Raw genomic sequence first — 19,486 nt, forward strand, 5'->3', positions numbered from 1 at the left:
CTTGCATCCAGATAGGCAGATGGCAAACATACAAAGGGACTGACTACCTGTCCACCAACAAATATCAACACACAAAGAAAGCTCATACCAGTAAACAGCCTGAAGAAAACAGTTCAATTCAGTTCAACAACATAAACCACCATCCATTCATAAAGTCTCCCAACCAATGAAGTATCTTCTTAAAGACTATTCCTTAGGCCACTGGGAATTCTATTTGCCTCAGAAGCACCTTCATTGAATACAAGGAACATTTATCAAGTATACTGGAACAGTACCACTCCTTTTCTGCTCCACTGTTGCCAACTCTGTTGGCTCAACTTTCCCTCCAAGTTAGCCACAAACTGCTCATCCTCAGAGAAGAATTCTAATTTGTTGATTAATTCTTCTGGTAGCCATTTTGCCTTGGGGGTGGTACTTTTGATGAATGCTAATATTTAGCTTGGAAAGGATAAGTCTATGATCAGTCCAGCACTCTGCACCACACATTGCCTTTGTCACTCTCACATCTTGTCTTTTTCTTCTTCTTACAATCACACAGACTGTTAGATGCCAATGTTTGCTGCGAGGGTGCATCCATGAAGTTTTATTGCGTTTAGGTAGACAGAAAATAGTGTTGGTGATGAGAAAGTCATGCCATGTACAAGTCTTCAGCAGTAAATGGCCATTGCTGTTACTGTTTCCAACTCCATTCTTCCCTAGGACTTCTTGCCAAATCTGGTAGTCTGAACCTACTCTAGCATTAAAGTGAGGGGCAGCTAGGTGGTGCAGTGGATAGAGCACCAGTGCAGGAATCAGGAGGACTTGAGTTCAAATCTCACCTCAGACACTTGACACACACTAACAGTATGACCTTGGGCAAATAACTTAACCCCAATTGCCTCATCCTGGGCATCTCCAGTCATCTTGATGAATATCAGGTCACTAGATTCAGATGGCTCTGGAGGAGAAGTGAGGCTGGTGACCTGCACAGCCCTTCCTCACTCAAAGCAAAGTCAAGTGCAAGTCATGTCATTAGTTCTCCGATGGCATGGTCTTCTTCGGCAACAAAGGATGAACACACTCTCTAAGCAGAACATTATATTAGACTCACCTTCCTGAGTTCAAATCTGGACTCAGACATTAGTTGAGTGACCCTTGACAAGTTATTTAACCCTGTTTACCTCCATTTCCTCATCTGTAAAATGAGTTGGAGAAGGAAATGGCAAACTACTCACTCTGGTATCTTTGCCAAGAAAACCCCTCAAAAAGGGGTCAGGAAGAGTTGAATACAACTGAAATGACTGCAGAACAATGAATTCTAGATGTTCCTAGAAGCAAAAAAAAAAAAAAAAAATACTAAGGCCCTTGTCTTCATGAAGCTTCTAGTGTAGTAGAGGCATATATCACACATTCAAATCACTATAACACAAAATGGCACATTTTAAGAAGAAGAAGAAGAACTAAATTTATATAGTACTTAGTATATGCCAGACTCTGTACTAAACATTTTATGATCAAATGAGGATCCTACGTGATCTTCACAAGAACCATGGAAGTTATGTACTCTTATTAGGAGGAAACTGAGGCAAACAGAGGTTAAGTGAGTTATCCAAGGTCATATAGTAAGTGTCTAAGGCCACATCTGAACTCAGGTCTACCTGACTGCAGGTCCAGAATTCTATTCACTGTGTCACCCAAGTTCCTAAAGAGCTATAATAGAGATTTGAGGCCAGAAGGAAGAAAACTATTATCTTGTGGTCGATTGACTTCTAGAAGTTCATCCAATTTAAAAATTCCACAGAGACAGTCTGAGGAATAGAGGAAGTCCTGTTTGATGTACAGAGCTTGGGCAGATTATTTTTCATAAGTAGGTGCTTTATAAGAATGCCAACATAGTCACAGCCCAGACTTCTTTTTTGTCATTCCCATTGGTATGCATTTGATGTTCAGTTGTTTCAGTCATGTCTAACTCTTCATGACCCCATTTGGGGTTTTCTTGACAGAGATACTGGAGTGCTTTGCCATTTCCTTCTCTAGCTTATTTTACAGATGAGGAAACTGAGGCAAACAGTGTTAGGTGACTTGCCCAGGATCACACAGCCAGTAAGAATCTGAAGATGGATTTGAACTCAGGAAGATGAGCCTTCCAGACTCCAAGCTTAGCACTTTATCCACTGTGCCACCTAGCTACCCCAGCATCAGTATGCTAGCCCTGAAGAAAACAGAGTCCCTTCTACAGAAATATAGGGCGTACCTTTAGTCAAGACTCCCAAGGAAGTCCAAAGTAAAGTTTAAGATCATCCAGATGAACGGCTGCTCAGAGACTGTTAAACCAGAGCAGTATCCTAAAATGTTTTCAGTAACGTAGTCTCTTTTGGCGGGGAAAAGATGTCATGGGACACCTAATTTACCTCCTTCTGTGGTCATTGTTAAAACACATACATACACACACATACACACACACACACACACACACACACACACACACACAAACTCAATCCTCCTCTGAGCACTGCACTCTGTGATTCCCTTAACCATACTCTCAGGGGGCAGTAGTAGTCTTGGGTGCAATTGGGGCATTGGATAAAAATAAGGGAGCAGTGGAAGCACAAGGAAAGAAGAGAAGAGAATCTTGAAAAACCATTCCCACATGTTTCATCTGTGTGTAACAGATATAGTGATTACATTATTTTCCAAATACACCCACAAAATGCAATATAACTGAGCAGCGATCAAGTCCACCAACAGGTTTTAACAAGGAAGTGTTGGCAGAGGAGCATACCATGCATTGTCAGGAAGTCCAGCATGCTTGGAAGGAATATTTGCCTGTAATGACTTGTTTACACTATGACACTATACAGTTACATGATGCAATATTATGTCATCAAAATTTCAATGCAGGAAACGCCCCCAAAATTTACAAAAATTGTTAAATTTAAGATGCATCATCTTGAAAAATATTTTTTTGAAATGACACAAATTTCAAAAAATAGATAAAGAGCTAAAGAAAATCAGTTTTAGGGAGCACTAAGTAATTTTTTAAAGGGGGTGATAGATGAAATAAGTTTGAGAACCTCTGCCCTTACCCATCAGTTCCTTGACCCCTATCCAAGGGTGACCTCACACATAAACAGCCTATAGGATATGATTTTAAACCACCTGCTCCAGCACTTGAAATTCCCATATTAGGCATTCCTCTAAGTTAAGGTTCCATTTCAGAGGCATCCAAGAAGGGTAATACAGGTAGCAACTTTTTTTTTGAAAAGCTGAAATCAGCTAATATTTGGACAGACAGTTGATTCTTTTCTCCTCTAGACCCCAACTTGTCTAACTTTGAACAAATCACTTAACCTTTGTACATCTCAGTTTCCTCATTTGTAAAATAATAGGATTGGACTAGATAAAGCTAATCTCTAAGGTCCCTTCTAGCTTTAAATATCTATGATCCTCTAATGTTTGCCTTTCTGTTGAAAGATTATTTCAATATGGTAAATAGCATGGTTAGTTTTGAAGGACCCTAATGGATTGCCTTACTTGGGTAAGGCCACGTTGCTATTGAGGAGAAATGTTAAGAGACCCTAAAATTTCCTAGCAGAGACACCCTCCAATGCCTTTTTGTGGCATGGAGGTGACCCTGTGTTCTTGTAAGGAAGAAGAAACTTCTTACAGTCTTGCCAAACAGGAGTGGTTAAACATAAGCCCAGCAACAAAATGTATATGAGGTCTAGCCTAGAAAAATTTGATAAGAGTCACCAGGTTAGCCTCAGTGTGATGAATTTTTCAGTCCCAGAAATTCTCAAAGACCATGTACTAAGTAGGATTGTATCCTGAATTAGTAGAGAAGGAGACCACAGCCAGGAAGCCATGTATCCCTGAAGTACAAAAAGGTTTCCATATAAAAGCTATAAGACACACAGGCATATTACTGCTCCCAACTATATCCCACCCTTAGTTATCTGGCATTGTGGCTTACAAACTCTGTTCCTTCTTGCCCTTTTCCCTTCCCTTTCCCCTTGGAAAGGCACAGAGATTCTAGATAAACACAGTTTCTACATATCAGCAGATGGGGAACCATTATCCCCCATACACACACACACACCACACACACACACACACACACACACACACACAATGAGAATCCCAGCACATTTGTCCAAATCTGCTTCACACTAGGTAATGCAGGGGAGGGCAAGGGGGGGCACAGGAAAATTTCAAACTTAATAGTAAGCTCCTATATAAAAAGTGGTCCCTGCTCCTATTGCTGACCTAACCAAAAAGAGAAAAAGAAAAAGGTAAAGAAAGAAAAAGGAAGGGAGGGAAAAGGATCATAGGATTCCATCTCCATGGCAACATCATCACCCATTAATGTGACCTGGTATACAGCCTGCTCCATAGCCTAGCACCAAGTAACATTCCCATCCTTGTGATAGGAGAAGTCCTGAGAGTCAGGAGGGCAGCGTAGAGAGGGAAGTAGAAGAGGTAAGGGAGAAGAGAGGATTTTTTTTTAATTTGCCAAGTTTAAGGTGACTAGTCATTCTGCTTTGATCAGAGTGGTCCTTAATTTGCATTCATCTCTCCTGACATGTTTCTCAAAACGTCTCTTGCTAGTGCAATTTGTCCTCCTCTCCCTTCCTTCAGTTTGCCTTTCCCCTTCTCTTTCCTTCCCTACCCCTCTCCCTTTGTTCTGTTAAAGTTGAGAATCCCAGGGGAAGGTAGACAGCTGTTTGGGGAAGATGCAGCATTCCCGCAGCTGTCTGCAATTGCTAATTACCTTAGGCTATAAAAAAGTGCTAAAATGGGTTCTTTTTTTTTTTTTTAAACAAAAATAGCTTTATTGGTGCCTCTTATTTTTCACACCATAGTCATTTCTTTATGTATTAACCCCCCTACCCTCCTTGTGTCAGAGAAAAACAGTTAAGCAAAACTGACAGAAACAGTACCCAATTCTGAAAGGATATGTAACATTCTATACTCATTCCCCCACACACACACTCACACACCATTTCAATACTAAGAAAGGCAGGAGACTATTTTATCATCTGTCCTTTGGGATCCAAGATTGGTCATTACAATTAATCTGACACTGGATACCTTTTACTGTTGTCTTGATGTACATTACTGCTATCATTGCCTGCATTGTTCTCCTCGTTCTGTTCTACGTAGGTTCCTCTGAGCTACTCATATTTATGACTTTTTATGGCAAAATAATATTCTGTTACATCAAATACCAAGGTCTATTCAACCACTGACTGAAAAGATAGGCATTCATTATCTTTCCAGTTTTTTGATATGACAAAGAGTGCTGTATAAATATTTTACTATATATGGGGTCTTTCTTCAGGTTTGACTTTCCTACAGCATATAACTAGTTAACTGGATCACTGGATTAAAGTTTATTAACATTTTAGTCCCCTTTCTTGCATAATTCCAAGTCATTTTCCCAAAATCTTTGGACCAATTCACAGTTCTTCTAACAATACAATAATATTTCTTTCTTCCTACACACCATCTGACTTGGACTATTTCCATCTTTTGTCAATCAATCAACAAGCATGTATTAAGCACTTACTAGGTGCCAGGCATATTTATCATCTCTGTTAGTTTGATGGATATGAAGTAAAACCTTAGGGTTTTATTCTGCATGCTTTTGTTTTTAGTGATCTGAAGCATATTTTCATATTGTCGCTGATAGCTTACATTCCTTCTATTGAAAATTTTTTCTTATCCTTTCAAAATGTTCTCTTAATAATGATTATTGTGGTTTAGTATGACAGCAAGATCCAGATTCTAAATGCATCTGTGACAAAGCATGAAGGTACCGAATGAACAAAACAAAGGAAGGTATAAGAGAGAATAGAAAGAAGGAAAGAAAAAATAGAAAAGAGAAGGAAGAAGAAAAGAGAAAAAGGAAAATGAAAGAAGGGTAGAAAGAAGGAAGGACAGACAGAAGGAAGGAAGGAAAGAGTAAGCATGGGTCATTTGAGTGAGTGTAGTATTGGAAGAGAATCCTGAAGGTGAAAATGAGGGATGAAAATTTTCTGAGTATTTCTTATAGACCCTTAGAATCATTAATTCCATGTCTGCAGTGAATGAGACAAAGAATGTCCACATGTGTGTTCTCAGGACCAATTCCATGGAGAAGGAAAGGATAGATATCTTAATACAGATCCTTAGAGCTAAATTTATGTGAGGTACATGAGGAGGGACAACTAGGATGAAGCAGAGGTGGGGTGACTCCTACCTATGTAGCTATCCCAGCATGGATACCCCTATGCTAGGACTCACAGAATGAGTAGTAGTACTTAAGAAGCTGTAATGACCAACCCTTGGAAGATGTATCTAAATGGCCCAGTTCTACCTCTCCCTCCTCAAAAATAGCTTTTACATAGGGAAAAAAGGTCTTCAGAGAAGCCAATAGAACCAAAGTCTGGATTTGAGTGTCATTGATGGTCAGACAATAATGCTTAGGGAAGGAGAAGGAGGTTGAAAACATGAAAGGACTATGGCATGCTCAGAAAGAAATCTATTTACTTGCTGAACCAAATCCATGATGTCACTTTTATAGCTTCTTGGCTATTTCTGTCTACCTCTCCTAATTAGTCCTCCCTTCTCTTGACTTTACCTACTTTTCCTATGCTAGGTACTGCTAATTCATCAATGATAACTTTCCAAGATAGTGAATAAGTGAGTAGATCCTCCCTTCCATCTATCACAGACTCAAGATCCATTAGACTTATACTGGCCTCTTCCATGTCTGTCACTGACTCCTCTGATATCTGGTCACTTTAGGCCAACTTAGTGTAAGATACAAAAGCAGAAACAAGAGGATTGATTTAAGCTTATCTATTTCATAGGCTCATATAGAAGGAACCTCAGAGGAAAGATAATCCAATCCTCTTTTTTTTACAGCTGAAGAAACTGAAACCCTGGGACAAAAAAATCCTTTGCTTAAGGTCATACAGGTGGAGGTCATCATCAATGGTAGGAATTGGATCCAAGCACTTTGACTCCCCAGTCAGTACTCTTTCTACTGCATATTACATGTCTCTCAAGTCATCACTGAAATTAAAAAAAAATTTTCTAATAGAAAGGAAATAAAACCCCTGTTCAGGAAAACAAAGATTTATGGGGAGATTAAAAACTACTCTGCACTGAGTTTCTGACTTCTTTAGCAGCTAGACACAATTCCCCACACTAAACAACTGGATATGAGAAGCCCAGTGGTATGCCTGAAGAGTTGTCTCTTTTCATTGAGAGTAGATTGGGGAGGAGAAGGATGCAGTTCTTAAAATGTTGAGATTTTAGTAGGTGGGAGAGCACATGGCAGACTAGCGTCCATTGTGCTATTTGCATGCCTACAGATTTTCCAAATTTCAGGGATGATTTCCTACTCATGATCACCCAAATTGATGATATTTCTGCACACAAGAGACAGTACTTAAGACTGGGTTAGAATAGTGGGAGAAAGAAAGTGACTGACTTTGCAGGAGACCTAGCTTCCTAATGCCTAAGATGTTTTCCTCTTTAGGTAGTTTTACATAACATCAGGAGAAAACAACAGGAGAATTAGAGTGTTTCTGAGTGAGAGGGCTGGAACCCATTTGTGTGCAGACCTAGAGTCTCACTCCTTCCCTTGGGCCCCCCCACAGAGCCCACAAGGTTAGCCCCTTTCTCCCTGGCTTGGTTTCCCAATCTGCTACAGGGAGATAACTGTACTGATATACTTCACAAAGAATGAATCATTAAAGAGAAAATAAATACAGTCACCCTCCAAGGTGTACCATAGCAGATATGAAAAATGTGATCATTAATATTATCAGTGTTTTCATCCCAAACCTTTCCATGCTTTCTATTCTTTGAAATGTTTTTTAGCCCAGGATTCTTCTAAACATTTTACCAAATTTCAGAAACCCCATTTTAAATTTTCAATCTTTTTTTTTCTTCTCTCCTGTTGACCCATTGTTAGGCTGCATGCATTAGGAAAGGCCTAACTTTTTACTTCCTAGTGTCTTGACAAAGTGTCTGTACAAATAAATGCCATTGGTTTCTCATTGGGTCCTAGCTTCAATGTGTGTGTGTGAGTGTGTGTGTTTCTGTCTCTGAATTCCCTTTTCAAGAGAACTTTGAGGCTTATCCTGCCCTTCTCTCCCATTCAAAGAGGGAAAAAATTATTTAGCACCTATTGTATGCACAGTGTCATGCTAGGGGACATAGAAAGCTTAGATAAGACACAGTCAGTAGAAGATAAGCTGGACCATTTCACTCCTTTCTGTATCCCAAGCTTCATAGCACATAGTAAGCACTTAATAAATACTTCTTGGATGGATGGTTGATTGATTGATTGATCAAATCCCTAGGTGTTCTGAAGTTCACAGCCTGGTACAAGGGTTCTTAACCTGGGGCCCATTGACACCTAGGGATCTGTGGATAAGTTTCAGAAGGTTCCAGAATCTTTGATGGGGAAAAAAATACATCTTTATTTCTGCTACCTTCTAAATGAAATGTCATTTCCTTCAATTATTTATAAACATGATTCTGAGAACCATTGACTTCACCAAACGTCCAAAAGGATCCATGTAGAGCCCAAGCTGTAACAGGAGAATGTGACACCTACACAAATAACTCAAACCCAAAATAATGTATAACAAATGTTTCAGAACACAGAAAGAAAAGGCTACATAATATGATGCACAAAAGACTAAAAGTTATTCCTATTGCAGTGACCAAGAAAGGGCTTCATGGAAGGGGCAATAGCCAAGATGACTTTTAAAGGAAGGATGGGTAGACTTTTCACAAGTGAAGGCATGAGTAATCCAGACACAGGGCACAGAAGCAGCAAAGAAACACCCATCTCTTTTATGGCCACTTGCCTTTAGGCCACATCTTTGACCACTAGGTTCCTTAACCCCACTGACACAGAGTTAAGCCCACCTTACTCTAAGCAGAAATCCTCTAGGCTTTACCTTTTGTGCCCTTTATGTCAGAAAAAAGAACTTCTTTACAACTCAGTCCAAGTTCTGGACTCAGAGTTTTTTAAAGTAACAGGTTCACTGGTCGAAGGAAAAGGAGGGGAAGTATATGGGGGTGAGGGATGGGGGAGGTGGGAAGAGGTAGAACAAAGAGAGGAGCTATGACTATGATGATGTGAGACAGGAAATTCTCTCTCTCTCTTTCTTTTCTCCTCCCCTACCAGCTGGATAGGAGCCATATGCCCATTCAGTGTAATTAGTTGAACTCTCAGCCCCTGACAGAAAGAGGCTTTAAAATCTCCAGTATTCTTGACTTCCAGCCCCGCCTTAGAAGAGAAGTAGCAGAGAGTATCTGGCTACAGAAAAGGAAGTCCCAGTTCCCTGACTCTCACCACTATAGGCAATGCATAGAAACCTCCATCTTGGAAATGTCAAACAGAATGAGAAAATCAATGTTCAAAACCAAGACCATCAGCTCCATTTCTCTAGGTTCTTCTCCCCAGAAAATCTCAACAGTTCTGGCCAATGTCTAATTCAATTGAACAAATATTGATTAAGCCTTTACTATATCAAGAGGATCATGCTAGGTGCTGGTATTCGGTAGTACCAGCTGAAACAAGACACAATACCTTCTCTCAAGAAGCTTAAAGTCTTATGAAGTAAGAAATTAGAATGTGCACCCAAATAAACAATTACATGAGCAATGATAAATAATAAATAATGATAAATGATAATGATAAATGATAAATTGTAGAGGAAAGAAGCACAAGAAATTAAGGAGGGAGGGAACACTTGTAATTGAAGATCAGGGTAAACTTAGAGATATTTTCCAAGAGCCGAGCCTTAAAGGAAATGAAGAATTTCAACAGGCAGATAAAAATGTGCAGGAGAAACTATTCTAACTAGGATGCACAGTGAGTACAAAGGCATGAGGAAAGGAAAGGGACCGGTAAGATGAGGGGCCAAAGCACAGCTGGACAGCTCCCATATGCCCTGCCTACTCACTAGCACTGTGGGGCTGGGGATTCATTTGAAATCTGAAGAGGAGAATGCTTTGATGTCTGGCTCACTTGTGAGGGAACAACTCTATTCTTAGCATAACTGGCTATTATCTGAACTATTTCTATTAATAAGGACGAAGATAAGGACTGAATTTGACATCTCAATGTTATGGGAACTCCCAGGAGAAGAAACCACCTCTAAATTCAAGCTGACACCTTCTCTGCCATTTAAGGCTTTAAAGCTGACTAGAGCACCAAGGGGGTTAAGTGCCTCACCCAGGGTCACAGGCTAGCATGTCAGAGGAAGGATTTGTCCCTCAGCCTATCTTTGCTCTGAAGAAGGTTCTCTCTCCACTAATGCCTTAAGCTTCTATTAAAGTACTTTTTGATTAGAAATCTTTTACAAAATTTATTTCATCTTCTCAACTCTATGAAGTAGGTAGCACCAGTATTTTTATTTCCCACTCTATAAGTGAAAAGGGCTTAGTGACTTCACCAAAGACAGATAACTATTAAGTTGCAGCAGAGTGTTTGAATCAAGGTCTTCTGACTTCAGATCCAGAGCCATCTTTCAATAACTTACAGGTATCATGCTTCACAGCTTACAAAGCACCTTCACATCCATTTTCTAATTGAATGAGTCTCCCAATAACCCAGTTAAGAGATGCATGATAGTTATCATTAGTCTCATTTTATAGATAAAAAATTAAGGCTCTGATCATTTAAAAACTTGCTTACGTTGATAAAGCTAGAACATGGCAAAGCAATGTCTTCTGATCCCTAAATCCAAGGATTTTTCTACTATACCACATCTACTTCTAATTCTAGCCCTGTCTCTGACTAGTTACATGACCTTTAACAAATCACTTCATTTCTCCAAGTCCATGTTTCCTCATCTGTAAAATAAAGATATAAATGTCCGACCTGGTCCAAATGAAAGGAATGGACTAAATGATTTCTACGGTAACTCAGACATTCTGTAACTCTATGAACCAGTTAGCCGAGGTATTGCTGAGTGGTGTCTGTCATTTAACAAACTCCCAGAAGATAAGTTGCTAATATAGATTATTTTCTATCCCAAAAGAATTGAGGGTCCTGAAGGGCAGGCCCCATTTCATTTTTGTCTTTCTGTGTCCAGAAACAAATACAGTATCTGCAACCTAGTCATACCAGTAAGCAAATGTTTGTTGATTGATAGATCTGGCTCCCAGAAAGATTAAGTAATCTGATCAAGGTCATACTAGATTGCAAGGGTCCTAAGTAGCAAAGCCCAGATTCAAACTCAGTTCCTCTTGCTCCAACACCAGTGCTTTCCTGCACTGTACTAAGCTGCTTTGTCAGATCCATTTAGGTATAAGCTAGATCGAGAAATCCTTTGTATTACTATTTAGATTTTATTACATTTATTCAGTCATGCATGCAGTATTTATTGAGCGTGTGACAGTAGCTGGACAGCCAGGCCCCAGGAGCCCTCAGTGACTGCATCCAGATCATAGGTTGTCCAAACTTGGCTTGAGGAAGACCGAAGGGGAATATCTAAATCAGGCTACAGACTCCAACTAGAGTGTGGGAAGAAATATTTCATTGTGGGAAGAGATGGGGTAGTAGGATTCAAAGCACTTTTTATAGTAGCAAGATATCCATTAATTGAGGAATGGCTAAACAAATTGTGGTACATGAATAGGATGGTGTAAGAGGTAACAGATAGGACAAATGCAGAAAATACATGGAAAGACATGACTTCATGCAAAGGGAATGAAGCAAAACCCCGAAAACAATATACACAATGATGACAACAATGTGAATGGAAAGACCCAGAGCAAGAAAACAAAATTTCACTAAAGTTGGCCCCAAAGAAGAGATACGATAAGACACCCATCCTTGGGTTTTTGCAGAGGAGAGGTATTATGGGTGTGGAACACTGAATATAATGTCAGACTTTTTCAACAGGTTGGTTAGTTTTACTGAACTGCTTCCCCCACACACTCTTGTTGTTAAGTCATTTTTCAGTAATGTCCAATGCTTCATGACTCCATTTAGAGTTTTCTCGGCAGAAATACTGGAGTAGTTTGCCATTTCCTTCTCCAGCTCATTTTACAGATGAAGAAACTGAGGCAAACAGGGTTAAGTGACTTGCCCAGGGTCACACAGTTAGTGAGTATCAGGCCAGATTTGAAGTCATGAATACTTTATTATAAGAGAAGACTATGGCAAAGGAGGTAAAGCGGTAGGGTAAAATAGGTGATATGAAAACAAAAAAATTAAAATAAAATTTATTTTAAAGAAATGTCATTGCAAGTCCAGACTACTTTCTAAGATCATGAAAAATCTGATCAAATCCTATGTATATGGGAAGACTGGTGGAGTTTGTTTATATGGAATGTGCAACAAAAAAACCAATAATTTTGTTGCTAGTAGTTAAACATAAGAAAGAAAGGAACGTGGAACAGGCATGAAGGCCTACAGCTCTGGGTGCTTCTTTGCCCTTGTGTACTTGACCCAATTCATTTGCATGCCAGTCAAAAAAGATTTGGGGAGAAAGGGGAGCTTTGGCATCCTAGCCCACACACAGCTCCATAGGTTTTTTGAGTCTAGATTTGGGATGTGCAGACTTCCAATCAGGAATTTAACAAGGATTAAATCTCATCTAGCCACCCACTAGGACACCATGAGGACCTCTCCAACAAGGGTGTCTTGCCATTTGGTTTTGCTACAACCCCTCTTTCCCTACCAGGAGTGATGACCCATGAAATGTAAATTCCCAAGGAGAGGAAGAAGCAAATAAATCCCCACTGGGGTAGAACTACCTAGGATTGGAAGATAAATGACAAAAACAAGATGTCATGGCTGAGCCAGCATTTGGCCATCTTTCCTGTTATCAAGCATGTGTTGCTCCCCATTCTACATGCCTTCCCCCCTCCCACTCCTACCTTTCCACTACTAGCTCTGTGAACAGTAATTAAATCAATATTTTCATGGTTACTGAAAAGGGTGTTTTAATCCACTGCCATGTGGCTTTCCTCACAATCCCTAGGACTGCCTAGATGGGAGCTGCCTTCCTGGTCACCACTCTTCAACCAATGTTATGTCTACTAGCAGAGTATAAGCTGTTTCAGGGCAGGGCCTGACTCATTTTTGTGTTAGGGCTTTTTTAATTTTAAATGTTTTTTTTAACTTAAAAATCAAAATTTTTGATATGTAACAACTCTTCCATGCCTATCCCCTCTCTTCTTATACAGTGGAGTTATCATTATCATGAAAACGTTTATATAGTGTTTATGATTTTACATTTTACAAATACCTTATCTTTTCTTACAATAATAGTAACATAGTTGCTATTATTACTCCCATTTTATAGATGAGGACAGTGAGACAGACAGAGGGGAGGTGACTTGCTCAGGGTCACACAGCTTATAAGTATCTAAGAGAAGAATTGAACTTAGGTCCTACTGACTCCAGGTCCCATGCCACCCAGCTGCCCCTTTATCTTAACAGAAGTTCATGGAATAATATACACTCACTGGCATTCAAAGATGTGGATCGAGAATTCATACTTTCTCATCCTTCTTCCAAGTCAACACTACCTGTTAAGAGCATATATTAAAGAAGATTCTCTCTCTAATTCAACAGAGTACAGAATGATCATGTGTATGCTCTAAGGCTTCTTTAACCATCTTTGCAACTTGTTCCTGGAGGCCTTCGTCCGTGGGACTTAATGATCCCTGGCTCAGTCAGAACCCTCAAAACTAGCAAAGAAATAAGACACTATTTCAACTTTTCCAAAGCTTTTTGGCATTCCAGTGTCCAGATGTAATGTTCTACGTTAAATCAAGCAGTGGTGTGACTCAAACAAAGAAGACTGTAGTGTTATGCTATCCCTTTTTAAAAAAAAAATTAAATGTTCTTCAATCAACAAAAATATGCTTTCTCTCTCTTCCAATCAACCTTCTCCCATATTGAGAAACAAAGAAAAATAAAATCCCTGTTATTAACAGTCAAACAAAACAAATTCCCATATTAACCATTTCCAAAAAAAATAAATATCTCAATTTGCACTCTGAATCCAACACCTCTCTATTAAAAGGCAGGCAATATGCATCATGAGTTCTTCACTGGCATCGATCAGAGTTCTTAATCTTTCTAAGTTATTTGTCATTATATATACATTGTTCTCCTGCTTCTGCTCTCCTGACTCAGTATCAATTTAAACAAATCTTCCAAGGTTTCTCTGAAACCTTATCCTCCCTCGCTTCTTACAGTACAATAGTATTCCATCACACATTCACATGCCATAACTTGTTCGGTCATTGTCCAGTTGATGAACACTCCCTTAATCTTGTTTGTTAGTGATAGTATTTTTTCAGTCCATTCAGTGACTACTTTAACCTATAAAGGCATACATGCATTTACTATCATAGTCTTAAATATCTGACTTTCGGAATTCCAAATTAGCATTTACTATATTTTCCTCTAAGAACTACGCTCAGTACCAACTTGAGATCTTCCAGATGTTCACCTACACCTTGGCTAAATAAAGCTATGTCATCTGAATAGACAATGGCAAATACTCCCAGTCCCAGCTCACCTAACAATCCATTAACCAACTTTGGTGGGAAAAGGAAGTGAATTCATCAGTTCAAAAGGTAAAACATTAAAAAGGAGGTGAATTCATCAGTTCAAAAGGTAAAACAATTCAAAAGGTAAATCATTCAAAACTATAACTTTTCATAAATCAATAGCCAAAATGCTTGATGCAGTTCCCAGCAGATCCAAGACATCAATTCTGAACACAGGCTATATATCAGGCTTTAGATATGGAATTTAATTTTCAAAATCAACACAGAATCTAATTGTATCATCCAGGCTTGGGAACACTTACAAAAGGTAGGTTAACTCCCAGTTATAATATCTCTGCCACCTCCTCTTTCCTGATGTCACCTAAAACCTTCCCACTGATTCTATAAGGTGGTAATATAATTGAATTATTATCCCCAGTATCTATAGTCTGAACAGCTAAAACAGTTCTACTTGGTTTGCTTTGAAGTATGTCTGTGAGCTTACTAAGCACAGAAATAATTCTTTCTCCTTCTAACTGGGAAGTATTCCCAGGCCTTCAAGTCATCGTTCCATGCCACATTCCTCCAAGCCATGGACAGGCAAGCAAATGACTTCTCTCTCAGATTCCCATCCTCCCATCTTGCTTTGTACTCATCAGAACTATGGTGATCTGATGGCCTGGATTTCCTGAACCAGTTATAGTTTAAAATGCCATCTTAATGACCTTAAACACTATTAGCATAGCCCAGAAATACCAATATTTCAGTGACTGAAATAATAGTAACTGAATGAATCATGTCAGCAAGTACAACAACAACAAAACCTACACATCATCAAAGATTGAGAGCTACAAATGGTGGGTAATCACAGGCTGGAGAAACAGTGATTACACATGAAAACATGTGCAGACTGGCTCCTAATATGCACATTTATAACTTATGTGTGCCATATAGATGCATGTGATCCATTTGTCATTGGTGGTAGCAGCAGGCAGCACAGTAGTGAAAATGACTGAATGACTGAGATATTTCTAGCAGAAGGCCCACAGTTTTTTTCTTCAGAAAAGGCCATGCCTTCAATGTACAACTAACTGGGATTTAATTTTTTTTATTTTATGAGATTTTCCATATCAATCCATTTGCATATCCAAAAAATGGAAAAAAAGTATTTTTTTTCTAGTTCTGATGTTTAGTTTGGAAAACATGGTAACCATACTCAGAATTAACCCTAAAATGAGTCCTAAAATTAGTCAAGAGAGCGTGCTAGCTATCATGATCATTATTGTGGTTGTTCAGTCATTTCAGTTGTATCTGACTCTGTGACTCCATTTTGGAGAGATTTTCTTGGTAAAGACACTGAAGCGGTTTGTCATTTCCTTCTTCAGCTCATTTTACAGAAGACAAACTGAGGCAAACAGGATTAAGTGACTTGCTCAGAGTGACACAGCTAATAAGTGTCTAAGGCCAGATTTGAACTCATGAAGATGAGTCTTCCTAATTCTAAGCCCAGCACTCTAGCCACAGCTGCCCTTTGAACATTCTTTTCCAGATCTTAAATCCTTCCACCAAACTCCATTGTACTATAGTTAATAGACAACAATTTAACTCCACTGATTTTTTATAGACAATTTCTCCCCAAACAAGAATTTTGTCTCTATGTCTATAAGCATTTCTGAGGCTAATCACAGATTTAAAACTCTACTCTACATGCCCCAACACTATGACGGGGTCATAAAAGAATGCCAAAGTGCCAATCTTGGGTTTCTCTTCGTATCACTATAACCACCCTAAAGACGCATTTCTCTTCCTTGAGAATTAGCTTGAAGAAGCTTACTCTACATCCCCGTTTTCTATGAGCAAAGAAAGCTGTTATGGTACCTCATTTGCCTTTTCTTCCTGGGGTGTTTAGTGCGCATAGAAACTTGGGCTCTAAACATATACTATGTAAAACATAGGATTAGTAAAATAATACTAAGAATCAATCGTTAAATATTTATCAAGTGCTTCCTACGTGCTAGGCACTGTGCTAAGAGCTGGGGTTACAAAAAGAGGCAAAAACAGATAGTCCCTGACCCCAAGGAGCTTTCCATCTAATGCAAAGAAATACATACAAAGCAGGCTCTGTATACGATAAATAGGTAATAACTAACAAAAGGGATGAAATGGGGACTAACGTCTGTGGCCATGGATGCCCAAGTTGTGGCCCCTTCCCCAGATGTAGGGAGCAAAGGTAGTCATCTATCCTATATCTTTGAGGTACTGGAACAGCCAAAATGAACTAAATCCTTGTCCTGCTGAACCAGGGCATCCAGCACAGGAAGAAGAGTCAGTGAATGGGCAAGTCGAGGGTCCTGTGACCATCTGAAATGTAAGTACTCCAGTGTCTGCCCCTGGTGATCTTAACGGCTAAGTCATGAGCAGCTGATCCAGTCCTCTCTAATCTCTCTATGTTGAGATACTGGTTGATTTGTGAAGAGGAGATGATTGTGGAGCAGTGGATTGAGACATGGCCCCGGTGTCAGGAAGACCTGAGTTCAAATTCTTTCTCAGACACCTACTAACTGTGTGACCCCGGGTAAGTCACTCATTTCTGTTTGCCTCAATTTCCTTATCTATTAAAGTGGGGATATTAATGGCACTCACTTCCCAAGGTCGTAAAGCACTTAGAATAGTGCCTGCCATATAGTAAGTTCTATATAAATGTTAACTATCATCATTCCCATAAAACAGAATCAATATGGAGACTCGAGGAAAGCCAAGACCCAAGGAAGGGATTGTGTCTGTTGAACTTTAGGTCACCTATGTCTACTGCTGCTTAATATTGCCATATTTTCTCTATTTTATTCCATTTTTAATATATGGGTTTTAAGGGATGGGGGGAGCTGAGCCAAGAATTAAGGAGAATCTCAAGGAAAAGACATGTAATTCTGAGAAGATTATAGTCACCAAGAACCAGTCACATGCCTGTTATATCTCTCTATGAATAGTAAAGACTGTAAAAGGGCTCTAGAGTATTGCCCCTTGAATATATCCCGCAAGACAGAGTAAATTGTCCATCAAATATTGCATCATGCAGATTACTAGATAGTCAGCAATCACCAAGGGAAGATCTTGTTGCAGGATTTTCTGAGACCAATGGATAATTAATTTAACCTTGCCTCTTGGTGCCAAGTACAGCATCTTTTGGGTTGTCCTCCCCCTTTAAGTATGGTTCATGGACAGAGGGCTAAAAGCCAAAAAGTGAGAAAGAGATTAATGGGGGAAAGTCAAGGGAATGAAGTCCATTTAGAGATGATAAGAGACATTGGGACAAAGATTCTCCTTCCTCTCCAGTTGCACTCTGAATTTCCTCTACCATGTTCCAGCTCTTTGTCCTGAAACTTCCCTCTAACTCTGGAATTCACATTTTGGAAGTACTCTCTGCCCCTTTGATCTCTGTGTCTGACTGGATGATTCCTCCCAGAAGCTCTATTTAAGGAGGATACCCCAGTCAACCATATCTCATTTGTCTCCATGCCACACACTTTCTCGACCATGCCCTGCCAGCTTTGTGGATATCTCTTTCAGTTTCCTTTTCCATGTAGTCTTTCTCCATTAAAATTTAAGTTGCCTGAGGGCCAGGACTATCTTTTTGTTTCTGTTTGTATCCCCAACAATTAGCATAGTGCCTAGCACATACTAAAAGCCTTTTGACTGAGGGCCAGGAAGTCAGGCCAGGAACGAATGATTGTTTTAAAAGCTAATAAAATATTATGGAGCCCTTTGGCTATATGAAATGCACACTGAATTGTAAACATGAAAATTTCAGTGTTTTGTGAAAATATGTTTGAATGGTTATCCAATGACACATGAAAATAACAGTGGCCGGAGGAAGGGTGTGGACTTACAGTGAATAGAAAACAGACGTGGAGACAGGTAAGAATCTGTTAGTGTGCTTCCAGCAATTGCTTGGGGAGAAAGTATCCTCACCATCAGAGAGGAAAATTGGTTCCAATATGTCAAGAATACCAGGACAGAGGAGAATAAAAGTCTTACTGTGCCGCTAGCACAGGCTGATTAAAATATCTCTTAAGGGTATCAAACTTTCCTTTTGCCTCAATTCAATGTTACCAGTAATCTGATTATTGGGCAGTCTTTCCAGGTGCCAAGAAAGGGGTGGTTTGGCCAGTGAACATGAATAATGTTTAAGGAGCAGGTATTAATGGGGAGGGGTGTTTGGGGGGAGAAGGGGAAGCTAGTTGGCACAATGGATAGATCAGTGGGCCTGGAAACTGGAAGACTGGTCTTCCTGAGTTCAAATCAAGCCTCAGACAGACACTTACTAGCTATATGCCCCTGGGCAAGTCATTCAACCCTGTTTGTAAAACGCGTTAAATTTGTAAATTGAACAATATTTGTAAAATGAGCTAAAAAAAGGAAATGGCACACCACTCCAAAATCTTTTCCAAGAAAACAGGGTAGCAAAGAGTCAGAAACAACTAAGATGACTGAATAGCAAACATTTATCTCCAGGATGACTGTATAAATGGTTTTTTTTGCCTTACTAACCACTCTTATCTGAATGTTATTATTGTGAGTCAATACTCCAGAGCCTAATTACCTTCCTTCAAGAGAACTACTGAAATTCAGTCTCTGGATCTACAGACCAAGCTCAACTGTGGTGATCCTATCAAGATTCAGGCACCTCCATAAGACCCATCCAATCAATCCTACTCTTCATATTTATCAAATGGAAACTACGGTGTTGCTATAATAATTTCCTAAGCAACTTGGAGAATTGCTAGAGTAACGTAACTGAAGTAGGATTCATACAGGTCAACACAGTTGGCCAGCAGGATAAGGCATCTAAAACATTCACATCTCTTTTGAAAAGTAACTTCCTCAAATCTCAAAGACATCCTGACCCAAGTAGACAAAGCAACGGAAAGATCTCAGCACTGAGAAGGACAAGGCACATCACCTGATAGAAAAATGTGATTGG

The 19,486-nt window shown here is 39.5% G+C and overlaps 1 protein-coding gene across 1 annotated transcript in view; it reads right to left on the reverse strand.

Moving 5' to 3' along the window:
* Positions 1-19,486, reverse strand: part of TMEM178B (transmembrane protein 178B) — a 423,711-nt gene that overhangs the window by 294,792 nt on the left and 109,433 nt on the right. The window lies entirely within an intron of this gene.

This window comes from Notamacropus eugenii, chromosome 3 (genome assembly GCF_028372415.1).
Source record: "Notamacropus eugenii isolate mMacEug1 chromosome 3, mMacEug1.pri_v2, whole genome shotgun sequence".
Classification (NCBI taxonomy): domain Eukaryota; kingdom Metazoa; phylum Chordata; class Mammalia; order Diprotodontia; family Macropodidae; genus Notamacropus; species Notamacropus eugenii.